Source organism: Coregonus lavaretus (assembly GCF_964263955.1).
Source record: "Coregonus lavaretus genome assembly, chromosome: 21".
Taxonomy (NCBI): domain Eukaryota; kingdom Metazoa; phylum Chordata; class Actinopteri; order Salmoniformes; family Salmonidae; genus Coregonus; species Coregonus lavaretus.
In genome coordinates this window covers 12,742,824-12,757,115 of record NC_140008.1, presented here as the reverse complement: position 1 = coordinate 12,757,115, position 14,292 = coordinate 12,742,824, and positions in this window count along the sequence as shown.

Genomic DNA, 14,292 nt, shown 5'->3' with positions numbered 1-14,292 from the left:
CAGGGGGGTACCGGTGCAGAGTCAATGTGCGGGTAGACCGGCTAGTCGAGGTAATTGAGGTAATATGTACATGTGGGTAGAGTTAAAGTGACTATGCATAAATAATAAACAGAGTAGCAGTAGATTAAAAAAGGGGGACGGGGTGGGGGTGGGGGGGCAGTGCAAATTGTCCGGGTAGCCATGATTAGCTGTTCATGAGTCTTATGGCTTGGGGGTAGAAGCTGTTGAGAAGCCTTTTGGACCTAGACTTGGAACTCCGGTACAGCTCTCAACCTGTTCCACTACAGCCCCGTCGATGAGAATGGGGGCATGCTCAGTCCTCTTTTTTTTCTTGTAGTCCACAATCATCTCCTTTGTCTTGATCACGTTGAGGGAGAGGTTGTTATCCTGGCACCACACGGCCAGGTCTCTGACCTCCTCCCTATAGGCTGTCTCATCATTGTCGGTGATCAGGCCTACCACTGTTGTGTCGTCGGAAAACTTAATGAAGGTGTTGGAGTCGTGCCTGGCCATGCAGTCATGGGTGAACAGGGAGTACAGGAGGGGACTGAGCACGCACCCCTGAGGGGCTCCGTGTTGAGGATCAGCGTGGCAGATGTGTTGTTACCTACCCTTACCACCTGGGGGCGGCCCATCAGGAAGTCCAGGATCCAGTTGCAGAGGGAGGTGTTTAGTCCCAGGATCCTTAGCTTAGTGATGAGCTTTGAGGGCACTATGGTGTTGAACGCTGAGCTGTAGTCAATGAATAGCATTCTCACGTAGGTGTTCCTCTTGTCAAGGTGGGAAAGGGCAGTGTGGAGTGCAATAGAGATTGCATCATCTGTGGATCTGTTGGGGCAGTATGTAAATTGTGTGGGTCTAGGGTTTCTGGAATAATGGTGTTGATGTGTAAATTGAGGTGAGAGGAAGGAAACAACATCATATTTTTCCCCATTGACAGTCCTGAGGACAGCTGGCATTAATGGCAGAGCGTTTCTGGTGATGAATGAATTATTCCATGGATGTCGGTTGGCGGAGACGGAGCCACAACCATGGACAGGTGATGTTAACTAAAGGTGGTGAGGAGGGCAGTTACAGAGCTCCAGAGACACTCACCTTTCACTTACAAGAGCTGTGAGGACAACTCTGTAGGCCAACATTTATTCTTAATAGGCTGAAACAATTTGGACAGTTCAAAATGGAAATAAATCGAATGTCCTTGGCGGGTATTTTGTTTTCTTGGAATAAGGCTATGGCCTTGATTACTTCAGATACATTTAGATGAAGCATTTCTGAAAGACATTTCCACAAATTTCAAGGTCTGCACCTGTACGAGTAGGAGGGCACGGCATGGCTCACATCAATGAGCCCCATTGTGCAGTGAGCTGGGACCCGGGACCCCTGGACCTGATGCAGTCTGCAGATCCCTAGACCACCCCAGCCCCCTACCACCACCCAGCCAGGCTCACCCACAATGATCTGCTCCCCCATGGTGGTGCTCTTCTTCTCTCCCAGAGCTCTCCTCAGCCCCGAGAGCTCTCAGAGCCACATTGTTCAGGGCTGAGGAGAGCTCTGGTCTGGCCCTGATTCCCGTGACTCCTGAGGCAGCTGGAACAGGCCTGCTGCCACTAAAGCACCCATAAATCTTATCAGCACCATGCAGGAACAGGGCCCAGCTACTATTATACCTACCTAACTAACTAACACAACAATATCCCACTGTCTGTTTGCTAGGGGTAGAGACATTTTACTTTTTCTATTTTTTTTCTTGAAAGAGTCTTTCATGAAAAATATCAATGGTAGTGATTGAATGATTACTGTATTATGATCCAAATAAAAAAGAAGCCCGACTGCACATAAATTAAGGCTAAGATCATATGTTACACTGGACAAAAATATAAATGCGACATGTAAAGAATTGGTCCCATGTTTTAAGAGCTGAAATAAAAGATCCCAGAAATGTTCCATATGCACAAAAAGCTTATTTCTATAAAATGTTGTGCACAAATTTGTTGCACAAACTGTAAGAAACCTTCTCAGGAAAGGTCATCTGTGTGGTCGTCGTCCTCACCAGGGTCTTGACCTGACAGCAATTCGGCGTCGTAACCGACTTCAGTGGGCAAATGCTCACCTACGTTGGCCACTTCGCTGGAGAAGTGTACTCTTCACGGATGAATCCCGGTTTCAACTGTACCGGGCAGATGGCAGACATATGTATGGCGTCGTGTGGGCGAGTGGTTTGCTGATATCAATGTTGTGAACAGAGTGCCCCATGGTGGCGGAGGGGTTATGGTATGGGCAGGCATAAGCTACGGACAACAAACACAATTGCGAAGGAAATGTGTCGCACTGCAAATCGTGGTCACACCAGATACTGACTGGTTTTCTGATCTATGCCCCTACCTTTTTTTTAAGGTATCTGTGACCAACAGATGCATATCTTTATTCCCAGTCATGTGAAATCCATAGATTAGGGCAGGAATACTCAACTACAGTGACACACATTTCCTATGTGGCAAAGGTCCGGATGGATATCGTCCTTTATCGGCGCTGTAGTACAGCATAGTAACAAACATAGTCGTCTACGATTTAGGAAACATGTTATATAAAATGTATATTAAATGAGACTAAGAATTATAATTAATTACATATTCTATAGAATGTAAACATGCGCAACACTGCATCAACATTGTTGAAGAACAAAAGTGGTTGCATAATTGTCTATGCAAAAAGTGCACTGTAAACCATTGTAAATGGGCCTTGAATAAATAAATACATATTTAAATAAAATAAAGTGCATGTTTTCTGGAGAATGAAGGAGAGTTGAACAAAAAGAATACTCTGAATGCACTGAACGTCACTGTGGGCCATGCAATGTTCATGTATAAGTCACTCTGGGCCTTGCCCTTGCATCAATTAGAGAAATTACACTTTCTGTCTCCTGCCAATGCTTTGAACTTTGGCACAAACTGTGTGAGAGCAACTCTGAGACACTGGTGCAGGTGTTCATTGGTGAGCCTGGTGCGGTATTTGTTTATAATAAAGTTCATTGTGGAGAAGGCTGATTCACAGCTGTATGTGGAGCCAAACATGGTCAGGATGTCTAGTGCCAGTTTCTTGAGCACAAGGGACATCAGCTGCAGGCACCATCTTTCCCCAGAAAGGGACAGGGTCACAATCACCAGCCTGCTCCTTCAAAGCCACATGTTCTTGCAGCTCAATCAACCCCATTTGCAGTGATGCAACATCTACCCATCTGAAGATCTGTTTTGCTTCTCCTGACAACTTTGTCACATGTGTGACCAAGAAGGGGTTCTGGATGACCAGCAGCAGTTCTCTCACAACAGTGAAGTCATCAAAGCGAGCCTTGAAGTTATCCATCAGCTTCTGGATGAAATCAACATGGTTGGGAACATCTTTGTGTCCCTGCGTTTGCACCAGAAGATTGGGGAAGTAGACAAGTTCTCCCTGGAGATCATTCTTGAAAAGCTCAAATCTCTTCTGGAAAGCCCGGACTGCTGTTATCATATCACACACTGTGTTGTCCCGTATCTGCAGCTTAACATTCCGTTGATTAAGGTGTAATGTAATGTCTGTCAAAAATGCAACTGTTTCCATCTTCTCCTCATCTTCCAAAAACTCAGAAAACTGAGTTGCCTTGTCATTCTTTTGCTCTGATAAGAAAGCTTTGATTTCCTCCTGAATGGCCCAAAAGCATTCCAAAACCCTGCCTTTGTTGAGCCATCTGACATTGTTGTGCAGTAGTAAGTCATCAAAACTGCCTTTGGCCTCTGTCAGAATGCCTTGTTGCAGGCGGTGTTGTAGGGATGATGTTGCCCTCAAAAAGTTGATCAGTTTCATCACTGTTGTCATGACCTCAGAATACTATTTTCCCAGACTGGCACCTAGGACAGATTGATGGATGATGCAGTGATATGATGTCAGGTCATGGTGGTCCTCTTTCAAACGTGCAACCAGTTCGCTCCCTCTTCCTATCATGGCTGGAGCTCCGTCTGTGGTGATGGAGACCACTGACTTCAGATCTATCTCCCTTTTTGTCAGCATCCCTTTGATGGCCAAGTCCCTGGGCCAGGGGTATATAAGTCCCTCCACTTCACCCGCCTCCTCGAGTTTCTTCTTTGTGAAGAAGAAAGACGGCGGTCTGCGCCCGTGCATTGATTATCGATCACTGAACAAGGAGACTATAAGATTTAGTTATCCTCTCCCCCTCATTCCTTCAGTGATTGAGTCAATGCATGGGGCGCGCTTCTTCACTAAACTAGATCTCAGGAGTGCATACAACCTGGTGCGTGTTCGGGAGGGGGATGAGTGGAAGACAGCATTCAGCACAACCACGGGGCATTACGAATACCTGGTGATGCCCTACGGTTTGATGAATGCTCCATCTGTCTTCCTGTCCTTTGTGAATGAGGTGTTTCGAGACATGCTTGGTCGCGGTGTGGTGGTCTACATCGATGACATCCTGGTGTATTACGCTACGCGCGCTGAGCATGTGTCCCTGGTTTGCAAAGTGCTGGCCCGACTGTTGGAAAATGACCTTTATGCCAAGGCAGAGAAGTGTATGTTTTTCCAGCAGTCCGTCTCCTTCCTCGGATACCGCATTACCACCTCAGGTGTGGAGTTGGAGGGAGATCGCATTTCAGCCGTGCGTAATTGGCCGACTCCAACCACGGTTAAGTAGGTGCAGCACTTCGTTGGATTTGCCAACTACTATCGGAGGTTTATCCGGGGCTTTGGCAAGGTCGCAGCTCCCATTACCTCCCTATTGAAGGGTGGGCCGTCCCGGCTCCGCTGGTCTGCTGAGGCTGACTTGGCCTTCAGGAGACTGCAGGGTCTGTTCACCTCAGCCCAGGTACTGGTCCACTCCAATCCATCACTACCGTTCGTAGTGGAGGTGGATGCGTCCGAGGTAGGGATAGGCGCTGTCCTATCCCAATGCTCGGGCACACCACCCAAGCTCCGCCCCTGTGCCTTCTTCTCTAAGAAGCTCAGCCCGGCAGAGCAGAACTACGACGTTGGTGATCGGGAGCTGTTGGCTGTTGTCCGAGCTTTGACCGTGTGGAGGCATTGGCTCGAAGGGGCGAAACACCCTTTCCTCGTCACTGGCTTACTAACCACTGCCGCTCCTATATTCATCATTCCATTTGTCTTGTCTTGTCATTACACACACCTGGTTCTTATCCCCTCGTTAGTCTGTGTATAAGTGTTCCCTCTGCCCCCTTGTCCTTGCGGGTGATTGTTATTATGTGAGAGTAGTGTAGCTCGGTGGAACTACTCGTATCTATTTGTTGCCGGGGTAGATATTTTCCCCTGTGCCTATTGATGTTGGAGCTACCATTACAGAGTATTGCCAGGGTAGATGGTTTCCCCTGTGCCTGTTTCATTTGTCGCTATCCAGCGCATTTTGTGTAAAGACGGATTAAACTTTTGTATTCAGTGATTACCCTCCTGCGCCTGACTCCTTCTATCACACTCATCACATAATGAAATGCATGGTGCATTATGAATAGCCTCATCAAGTTGTGAAATTAAATCTTCAGCTAATATTTCAGTTCTCCTCATTGCTGTGGAATCTGACAGTGGGATCTGTTTGATCTTTTCACTGAGCTCATCTTTTTGTTTCCCTTCAAGCAAGGTGTCAGCAACTTCACACATGCATACTTTTACCATCTCAGCGTAAAACATTTTTTGGGGGTGTTTTCCCAAAACCCAAGCTATCCTCAGTGAACACTCCATTGCACGTTATTGGGCTGTCTGGGAATTGACAAGGACTTTGGTGGACTTCTCATATTGGGATTTGAGTTGGTTAATCTTGTTTGTTCTCACCTCTGTGTTTAGGGGATACGTCTGATCCAATTTACTATGCCTGGTGTCATAATGGCGCTTACCTTTGGCACTTTTCACTAGAGCTACGGACTCACTGCATATCAGGCACATTGGTTTTGTGCTAGTTGCAGGGAGAATGAATAAATACTGTTCCGTCCACTCATCTTTGAATATACGGTTTTCAGAGTCCATTTTTCCCTTTTCTGAACAAGCCATATTAACAAAGATACTGGTAGCTAAGCTCCTTCTATGTGTGATATTAACAGTTGAACCGCGGTAAAATCTTTCTGTTTCTTTCTACCTGCTTGTCCCAAGGTTCCACGGAAGATATTTGGATTAATGTGATTGAGTAAGACACAGCCTTTTATATTTGCATATAACCACGCGATTGGATTAGATGGGGCACTAGTAGAGGTGGGCGTTGCTTCGAGAGAGAGTGAGAAAGAGCGGTTGCTGAGTTAAAGCGGCCGCTGTGCCCAGTTGATTTTTTAAAGTTGTGTAAAAAATAATTTATTTACTTTTATATAACAAAATGCGATGTTGTCTGGTCCGGATTGACCCTTTGCTGGGTCCGGACCCGGACCTCGGTCTGCCACTTGAGTTTGGCTGGATTAGGGCCTAATGAATTTATTTCAATTGACTGATTTCTTTATATGAACTGTAATTTAGTAAAATCTTTGAAATTGTTGCATGTTGCGTTTATATTTGTATTCAGTGTATATCTACACTGTGTAGCGATCCCATAATAATATTGCAACAATCTTAATAAGTTACTCTTCCAAACATTCACAACAGAGGCACATCAATTACAACCCAACTGTCACAACCTTGTTCGTAAACCTTAGAAAAGGCTGATTGGTGTAATTTACATCTGGGAGAAGATGGTGGCGGTCACAGTGTGGGAAACCATCCTAATGACATAAACATATGATGACCTCAGCCTCTAACTACATCAGGAACCACTGTGAGTATGTATGTTTGTGTAGGTGTGTGTACGTGTGTATGTCACAGGAGGTTGGTGGCACCTTAATTGGGGAGAACGGGTTCATGGTAATGACTGGAGCGGAATAGGTGGAATGGTATCAATACATCAAACACATGGTTTCCAGGTATTTGATGTCATTCCATTTTCTCCGTTCCGGCCATTGTTATGAGCTGTTCTCCCCTCAGCAACCTCCTGTGATGTACGTGTGTGTGTGTGCGTGTGCGTGTGCGTGTGCGTGTGTGCGTGTGTGCGTGTGAGTCAGCATGAGTGTGTGTGTCCTTGACGCAGGGTGGCAGCAGCAAAGTGACTGGCCATGTGACATCATATCAGTGAGAAAGTGTGTGACATCTGTCCCCTGGCCAGCTTTACAGGAAGTGACCTATAGCGAGAGCTTGTATCCAGGGATTAGGAGAACAAGCTCCTTTGTTTGGCCAGTTCTCCTCAACTTAACCTCTGTACACTGGGACAGCAGGAAAACGCTGATCTCTGCTACAAGTGTGCGGAGGACAGATAATTATGTGTTCTCAAGATCCCTCACAGGTCTCTGACTTTGAAAAGGGTGGGAGGATAAATGCAATGTTGTCATGGATACAGAAATGGCCACGTTTAATTTGAACCAAATAGAGCAGGGTTCCCCAACTGGCGGCCGGCGGGTGATTTTATTTGGCCCCCCAAGTTTTCTGAGCCCAAATAATGTTTCATTTTTATTGTTTCACATAAAAGACTGTAAAAACACCAGCAAATCAGTTCCAAGTGATTTTAATTCTGGAAATCTGTTCCAAAGTATTCCCACACATAATAGAGAGATATATGTGATCGTATCCAAATGTAAGCAAGGTTTGAAATTATTATGGTTTTTAAATATTATATATGTTTGGGCTTCTTGCGGTCAATTTGCGGTGTACAAATTATTTGTAATAATATTCCAGCCCCCTGACCATCCGCTCAAGAAAAAATCAGCATGCGGCTAAATCTAGTTGATGATCCCTGACATAGAGATTCAGGACTGACAGTCCTGGATTGTCATATGACAGTGACAGTCCTGGATCATCTTGTATTGGTACTGGATCATCATATGACGCTGGGCTTTCATTGATATGTTGAAAATATTAATCCTACTAGTATTTAAGGGTTGTCAAAGATGCATATTGTGCCCCCCTCCCCCGAAACCCAATTCTCTCTCTGATGCTGTATGTATGTCTGATGATGTGTGCAATTAGACCCCTTCCAGTGCAGCCCAGTTGACTGGAGGACCCCAACCTGAACCCAGACCTAAGGCTGGCAGGCCTATGAAAGAGTCTGTCAGTGCTAGCTGGATGTGGAGGGAGCAGGGAACGTCCCTCTGACCGTCCTCTAAACCTCTAAAAAGAGTGTGTCCCAAATGGCACCCTATTCCCTATATAGTGCACAACTTTTGACCAGTGCCCTATGGAGGAATAGGGTGCCATTAGGGACACAGTCTAACCCTCTTAACATCTGGTTCTCCTCCACCATCCCAGCATCCATTGTGACATCACGCCTCCATTACAGGAGTCAAACACAGAAACCCAACACTAACAACCCAGGAACCAGGAAGAGAAGTCTAGGCGAAGGTCAAGGCCAATTTCCAAATACACCAGAAAGAAATGATCACCGACAAAGAGGTGTTGTAGGATAAGTGCACGACCCGGCAGAAATAAGAACCAAATACTACCGCACTGGAAAATGCACGACCAAACCAATGGGACTGAGACTAAGGTATCAGAAATAACAATCCTGATGCTGGTACATGCCTATTTCTGTGTTTCTATAAGAGTGCAAGTACACTACCAACCCAAAGAATACTTGTTTTCTTAGTGTTCAAACAATGGATACTTGAGAGGAGGACTGTTTTGGACTCTGGTATGAATTGACAAACTCCTTAAATCAGGTTGGAGGTGTTATACGATGGACAGCTGAACAACTTAGGCCTCTGACAGCAGCATGTCTCCCCGTGCCAGTCACCTTCAAACTGTTGTCCCATAAATTCACAACTCTAACTGACCTTTGCCTGGACAGATCAACAAGCACTCGCCACGGGGTCGCTGCAATCTGGGCTAGGATTACACAGGAAGCTACCATTTTGTTGTCACTGTCAGAAACTATAAGGACTACTATGAGGAGTAGAGGCCAACAATGTAAAAGCTGTCCTTTGAATTTCTAATAATGTACCATCATCATTAATATCAATTACATGATTTTTTCATCATTATCACCATCACCATCATCATCATCACCATCATCATCATCACCACCACCATCATCATCACATCATCATCATCATCATCACCATCAACATCATCATCATCTTCACTGAACAAGAAGTAAGACAGCAAGAAGGAGACTTTTGGTTGCCAAAGAAGTCTTGAGGTTACATTTAAGTTGTTTCATGTACATCAGCAAGCATGTGGACACCTGCTCGTCGAACATCTCATTCCAAAATCATGGGCATTAATATGGAGTTGGTCTCCCCTTTGCTGCTATAACAGCCTCCACTCTTCTGGGAAGGCTTTCCACTAGATGTTGGAGCATTGCTGCGGGGACTTCCATTCAGCCACAAGAGCATTAGTGAGGTCGGGCACTGATGTTGGGCGATTAGGCCTGGCTCGCTGTCGGCATTCCAATTCATCTCCCTTCACTAAGAGTGTGCAAAGCTGTCATCAAGGCAAAGGGTGGCTATAAAATATATTTTGATTTGTTTAACACTTTTTTGGTTATTACATGATTCCATATGTGTTATTTCATAGTTTTGATGTCTTCACTATTATTCTACAATTTAGAAAATAGTAAAAATAAAGAAAAACCCTTGAATGAGTAGGTGTGTCCAAACTTTTGACTGGTACTGTATATTAACACACTCAAAAAAATAAGGTTATGGTTAGGGTAGAGTGTTGTTCCCTGGTGTACAAAAAGGTCAACGGTAAACTTCACAGCTACACATATAAACTCACATGGTACAGTTCGGTAGCTTGCAGGTATAGGAGATTGTTCAAGCCAATATTTTGAATATAAGTTACGATCATCAATGCGCTTTAAAATATAGGTGGGGGCAATGTACTGGTTGGGTCTCATTAGCATATCTGGGGCCATTGTTAAATATATGTTTATTTGTGCCAACCGTCAGTGGAAGAGTTGGAGCAGTTTAATTGTTTGATGGGTATGGAGCGGCAGGTGGTATAGTGGTTAAGCGCATTGAGCTAGTAACCAGAATGTTGCTGGTTTGGATCCTCAAGCTGAATAGGTGAAATATCTGTTGATGTGCCTTTGAGCCTCTCCTGTAAGTAGCTCTTAGTAACAGCATCTTCTAAATGACTAAAATGCTGATGCAAGTTGATACAAGTTGCACAAATACAACATATTTTAGACCATGCCCCCACCAGCACATTGCCCCAACCTACATTTCAAAGTTCAGTATTGACTGTACCTAATCCTGCATTCGTAACCAAGTGGGAAGTGGCAATTTACCATATACGACTGGGAAAAATCCACTTGAACGGCCCTCCAACTGATAATTACTAGTGGGAAATGCGTTTATCCTCCCTGAGCTCTAACTTCTCCCACATGCTGACCTCTGACATCACCTACTAAGGAAATAACATTGATAACAGCATTTTCGGCAGTTAAATGTAACAACAAAACATTGCTTTTAATAAATAATCTATTAATATGTTTTTTTAAACTCTATAATTTGTTTACAAGCATGATAGCTGTACTTTTAGTTTATGGTTGATGCAGCTTCTTGGCCATTAACCAATTGGTGTTTCTCAACGAGTTCAAAGCACATGGATGCATCCAACTGGTATTTACGACTTCACAACTGGTAAATTCCCACCTCCCACATGGTTACGAACTCCGCATCATATTGACTATATTGGGTAGAGAAATGTACATTATACTAGACTATACACACATGGAGCCTAAAAGGTACCGACCAGTACCATGTGAGTTCATATGTGTACCTCTGAAGGTAGCTTATGTGTACCTTTGACCTTTTTGTACACCAGGGAACAACACTGTACCGTAACTATACTCTTATATTTGAGAGTGTGTTACTGTATGTTATTGGTTATCAAATAACTGTCACGCCCTGACTCATGGGACTCTTGTATGTTGAGTCAGGGTGTGGATATTCTATGTTAGTATTTCTATGTTGCATTCTTAGTTGTCTAGTTCTATGTTTGGCTCATACTTAGGCAGCCTGTTTGTACTCATTAGTTGTGGGATCTTGTTCCGTGAGTAGGCTTGTTTTGTGTTTAGCCTTAGGACTTCACGTTTCGTTGGTTTGTTGTTTTGTTAGTGTGTTTATCTGTGAAATAAACATGTACGCATTTCACGCTGCGCCTTGGTCTGACCCGTCCTTCAACGAACGTGACAGAAGATCCCACCAAACACGGACCAAGCAGCGTGCCCAGGAGCAGACATCCTGGACATGGGAGGAGATCCTGGACGGAAAGGGATCCTGGACATGGGAGGAGATTCTCTCGGGCTGGGATGGATCGCCGTCCTTGGGAGGAGAGAGTGGAGGCCCGGTTTAGAGAGGAGCAACGGCAACGCAGAAGGCGCCGGCCGAGGAGAAAGCCCGAGAGACAGCCCCAAGATTTTTTTGGGGGGGGGCTAAAAGGGTGGTCGTGGATCGATGGAGAAGAGCCCTGACCACTGTACTCGTGGGGGCTCAGGGAAGAGTCCTCACGGGAGGAGGACTGGGCACGGAGAGTGAAAGACTGGTACAGTCGGAGATCTCTAACGTCAGTTCCCAGTCCGGTACACCTTGTGCCTGCGTCTCGCACCAAGCTAGTGGTGCGTGTGCCCAGTCCAGCCCAGCCCGTTCCTGTTCCTCACACCAAGCCAGTGGTGCGTGTTCCCAGTCCGGCCCGGCCCGTTCCTGTTCCTCGCACCAGGCCAGTGGTGCGTGTTCCCAGTCCGGCCTGGCCCGTTGCTGCTCCCCGCACCAAGCCAGTGGTGCGTGTTTCCGGCCCGTCCCGTTCCTGCTCCTCGCACCAGGCCAGTGGTGCGTGTCGCCAGCCCGGTACGACCCGTACCTGCTCCCCGCACCAAGCCAGTGGTGCGTGTTCCCAGTCTGGCCCGGCCCGTTCCTGTTCCCCGCACCAAGCCAGTGGTGCGTGTTCCCAGTCCGGCCCGGCCCGGCCCGTTCCTACTCCCCGCACCAAGCCAGTGGTGCGTGTTCCCAGTCCGGCACGGCCCGTGCCTGCTCCCCGCACCAAGCCAGTGGTGCATGTTGCCAGTCCGGCCCGGCCCGTTCCTGCTCCTCGCACTGGACCAGTGTTGCGTGGGTCCAGTCCGGCACGGGCCGTGCCCGTTCCACCGGTGCCTGGTCCGGCACCGGTCAGCAGCTCCAGTCCGGAGCTAGAGCAGTCCGCTCCACCGGTGCCTGATCCAGCTCCGGTCAGCTGCTCCACTCCAGAGCCAGAGCAGTCCGCTCCACCGGGGTCCAGTCCAGCTCCGGTCAGCTGCTCCACTCCGGAGCTAGAGCTGTCCGCTCCACCGGTGCCCAGTCCAGCTCCGGTTAGTGGATCCACTCCGGAACCAGAGCAGTCCGCTCCACCGGGGTCGAGTCCAGTTCCGGTCAGCAGCTCCAGTCCGGAGCCAGAGCAGTCCGCTCCACCGGTGCCTAGTCCAGCTCCGGTCAGCGGCTCCAGTCCAGAGCCAGAGTATTCCGCTCCACCGGTGCCCGGTCCAGCCCCGGTCAGCGGCTCCAGTCCAGACCCAGACGTCAGCCCCTCTCCAGGTTCGGGGTCTCCCACACCAGGGTCCAGACAGGGCTTGGTACATCGTGGGAGGAAGGAGAGGGGAAGCAGCGCGCCGAGGTCCAGACCAGACCAGGGGCGTAACGGGGAGGCGGTGAGAATGTGGTCGTCACGCCGGATCCGCCTCCGAGGCAGAATGCCCACCCAGACCCTTCCCTGTCATGTCAGGTTGGTGCGGTCGGAGTCCGCACCTTTGGGGGGGGGGGGGGGGGGGGAGTACTGTCACGCCCTGACTCATGGGACTCTTGTATGTTGAGTCAGGGTGTGGTGTTCTATGGTGTGTTTTCTATGTTTCAGTCTAGGTGTTGTAGTTCTGTGTTTGGCCGGGTGTGATTCCCAATCAGAGACAGCTGTCGCTCTTTGTCTCTGATTGGGGATCATACTTAGGCAGCCTGTTTGTACTCATTAGTTGTGGGATCTTGTTCCGTGAGTAGGCTTGTTTTGTGTTTAGCCTTAGGACTTCACGTTTTGTTGTTTTGTTAGTGTGTTTATCTGTGAAATAAACATCTACGCATTTCACGCTGCGCCTTGGTCTGACCCGTCCTTCAACGAACGTGACAATAACCATCTTGTGGCACAGCTGAGACATTAATGCACTCCAGACCAAAAGGTTGTAAGTTCAAATCCCGAGAGCATTTATTCACACTTAGGGCTAGATTCTATCAGACCCGCACCAGCTATGCGGGTGTCGGCAATTGTGTGTTTCTGATTGAATCTAGACCTTAACGTCAAGCGTCCCGGAGCACAGATACTAATTCGTTGATGTTGTCAGATAACTGCACGACTATTGACTTGATTCCAGGCACCTTTTAGCAGAAATGTATTCTTGCCAATAAATATGTGGCCGATCTCTGTAATGCCCACAGACGTGGTGGTGAAGCAGAAAATTCAGGTTGCTGGCATCCAAGACATTGTGAGTTCAAATCCTAGGTGTGTCCCAAGTGTTCTAACCAATTTTGAGGTTAATACAATTTAAGTTCCAGTCACTTCAGAAAGTGAACCAAATTCCACATTTTCCAGTGTTGAAAATAATTGAAATTGGAATTTCTGAATACAGTTCATTGTTGTACAGTATATTTAATGTTAAAATATTGTTCAGCTGTAGAAATACATTAAAACTCAGTAGCTGATAACTTACTATAAAATTACAGGATTTTTAAAAAAACAGTTTGTTCCATAAGCACATCTAAACAAGTATCCTACAAGTTTAAATGCAATTGCAAGTGAGGCATACCAAGTTAATTTGCAGGACGTAAAAATGTACCGTAAAATGAAAGAAATGTTCCGCTAAATTAACAGCAATGGCTAACAGTGTAGTTTTATGTTATCACATCTTGAATTTCACATGTGGAAAATCACATGATTTCACACAACATGTGTAAACTTGTTTTTGGAACACTTCACATGAAATTTCACATTTGAAAATATGTGTTTTTGAAACTTCACATGTGATCACTTTTTCACATGTGCAATTGCATGTGTTATCGCTGTTCAGCGAAAGTATAACCCAACCTGGGATTTTGGCGCACAACCTCTAGATTTGAGGTACACTGATCTTTCTGCTGCGCCACAAAGTCTGTAGCATTCCCCATACACATTCTTTACCTATACTCTTTTGCACTTAGATAAATAGTGCCAACTGCACTGCTATTTTAGTTATCAGTTATTCTGACGATTCTCTCATCATTGATTTAATTT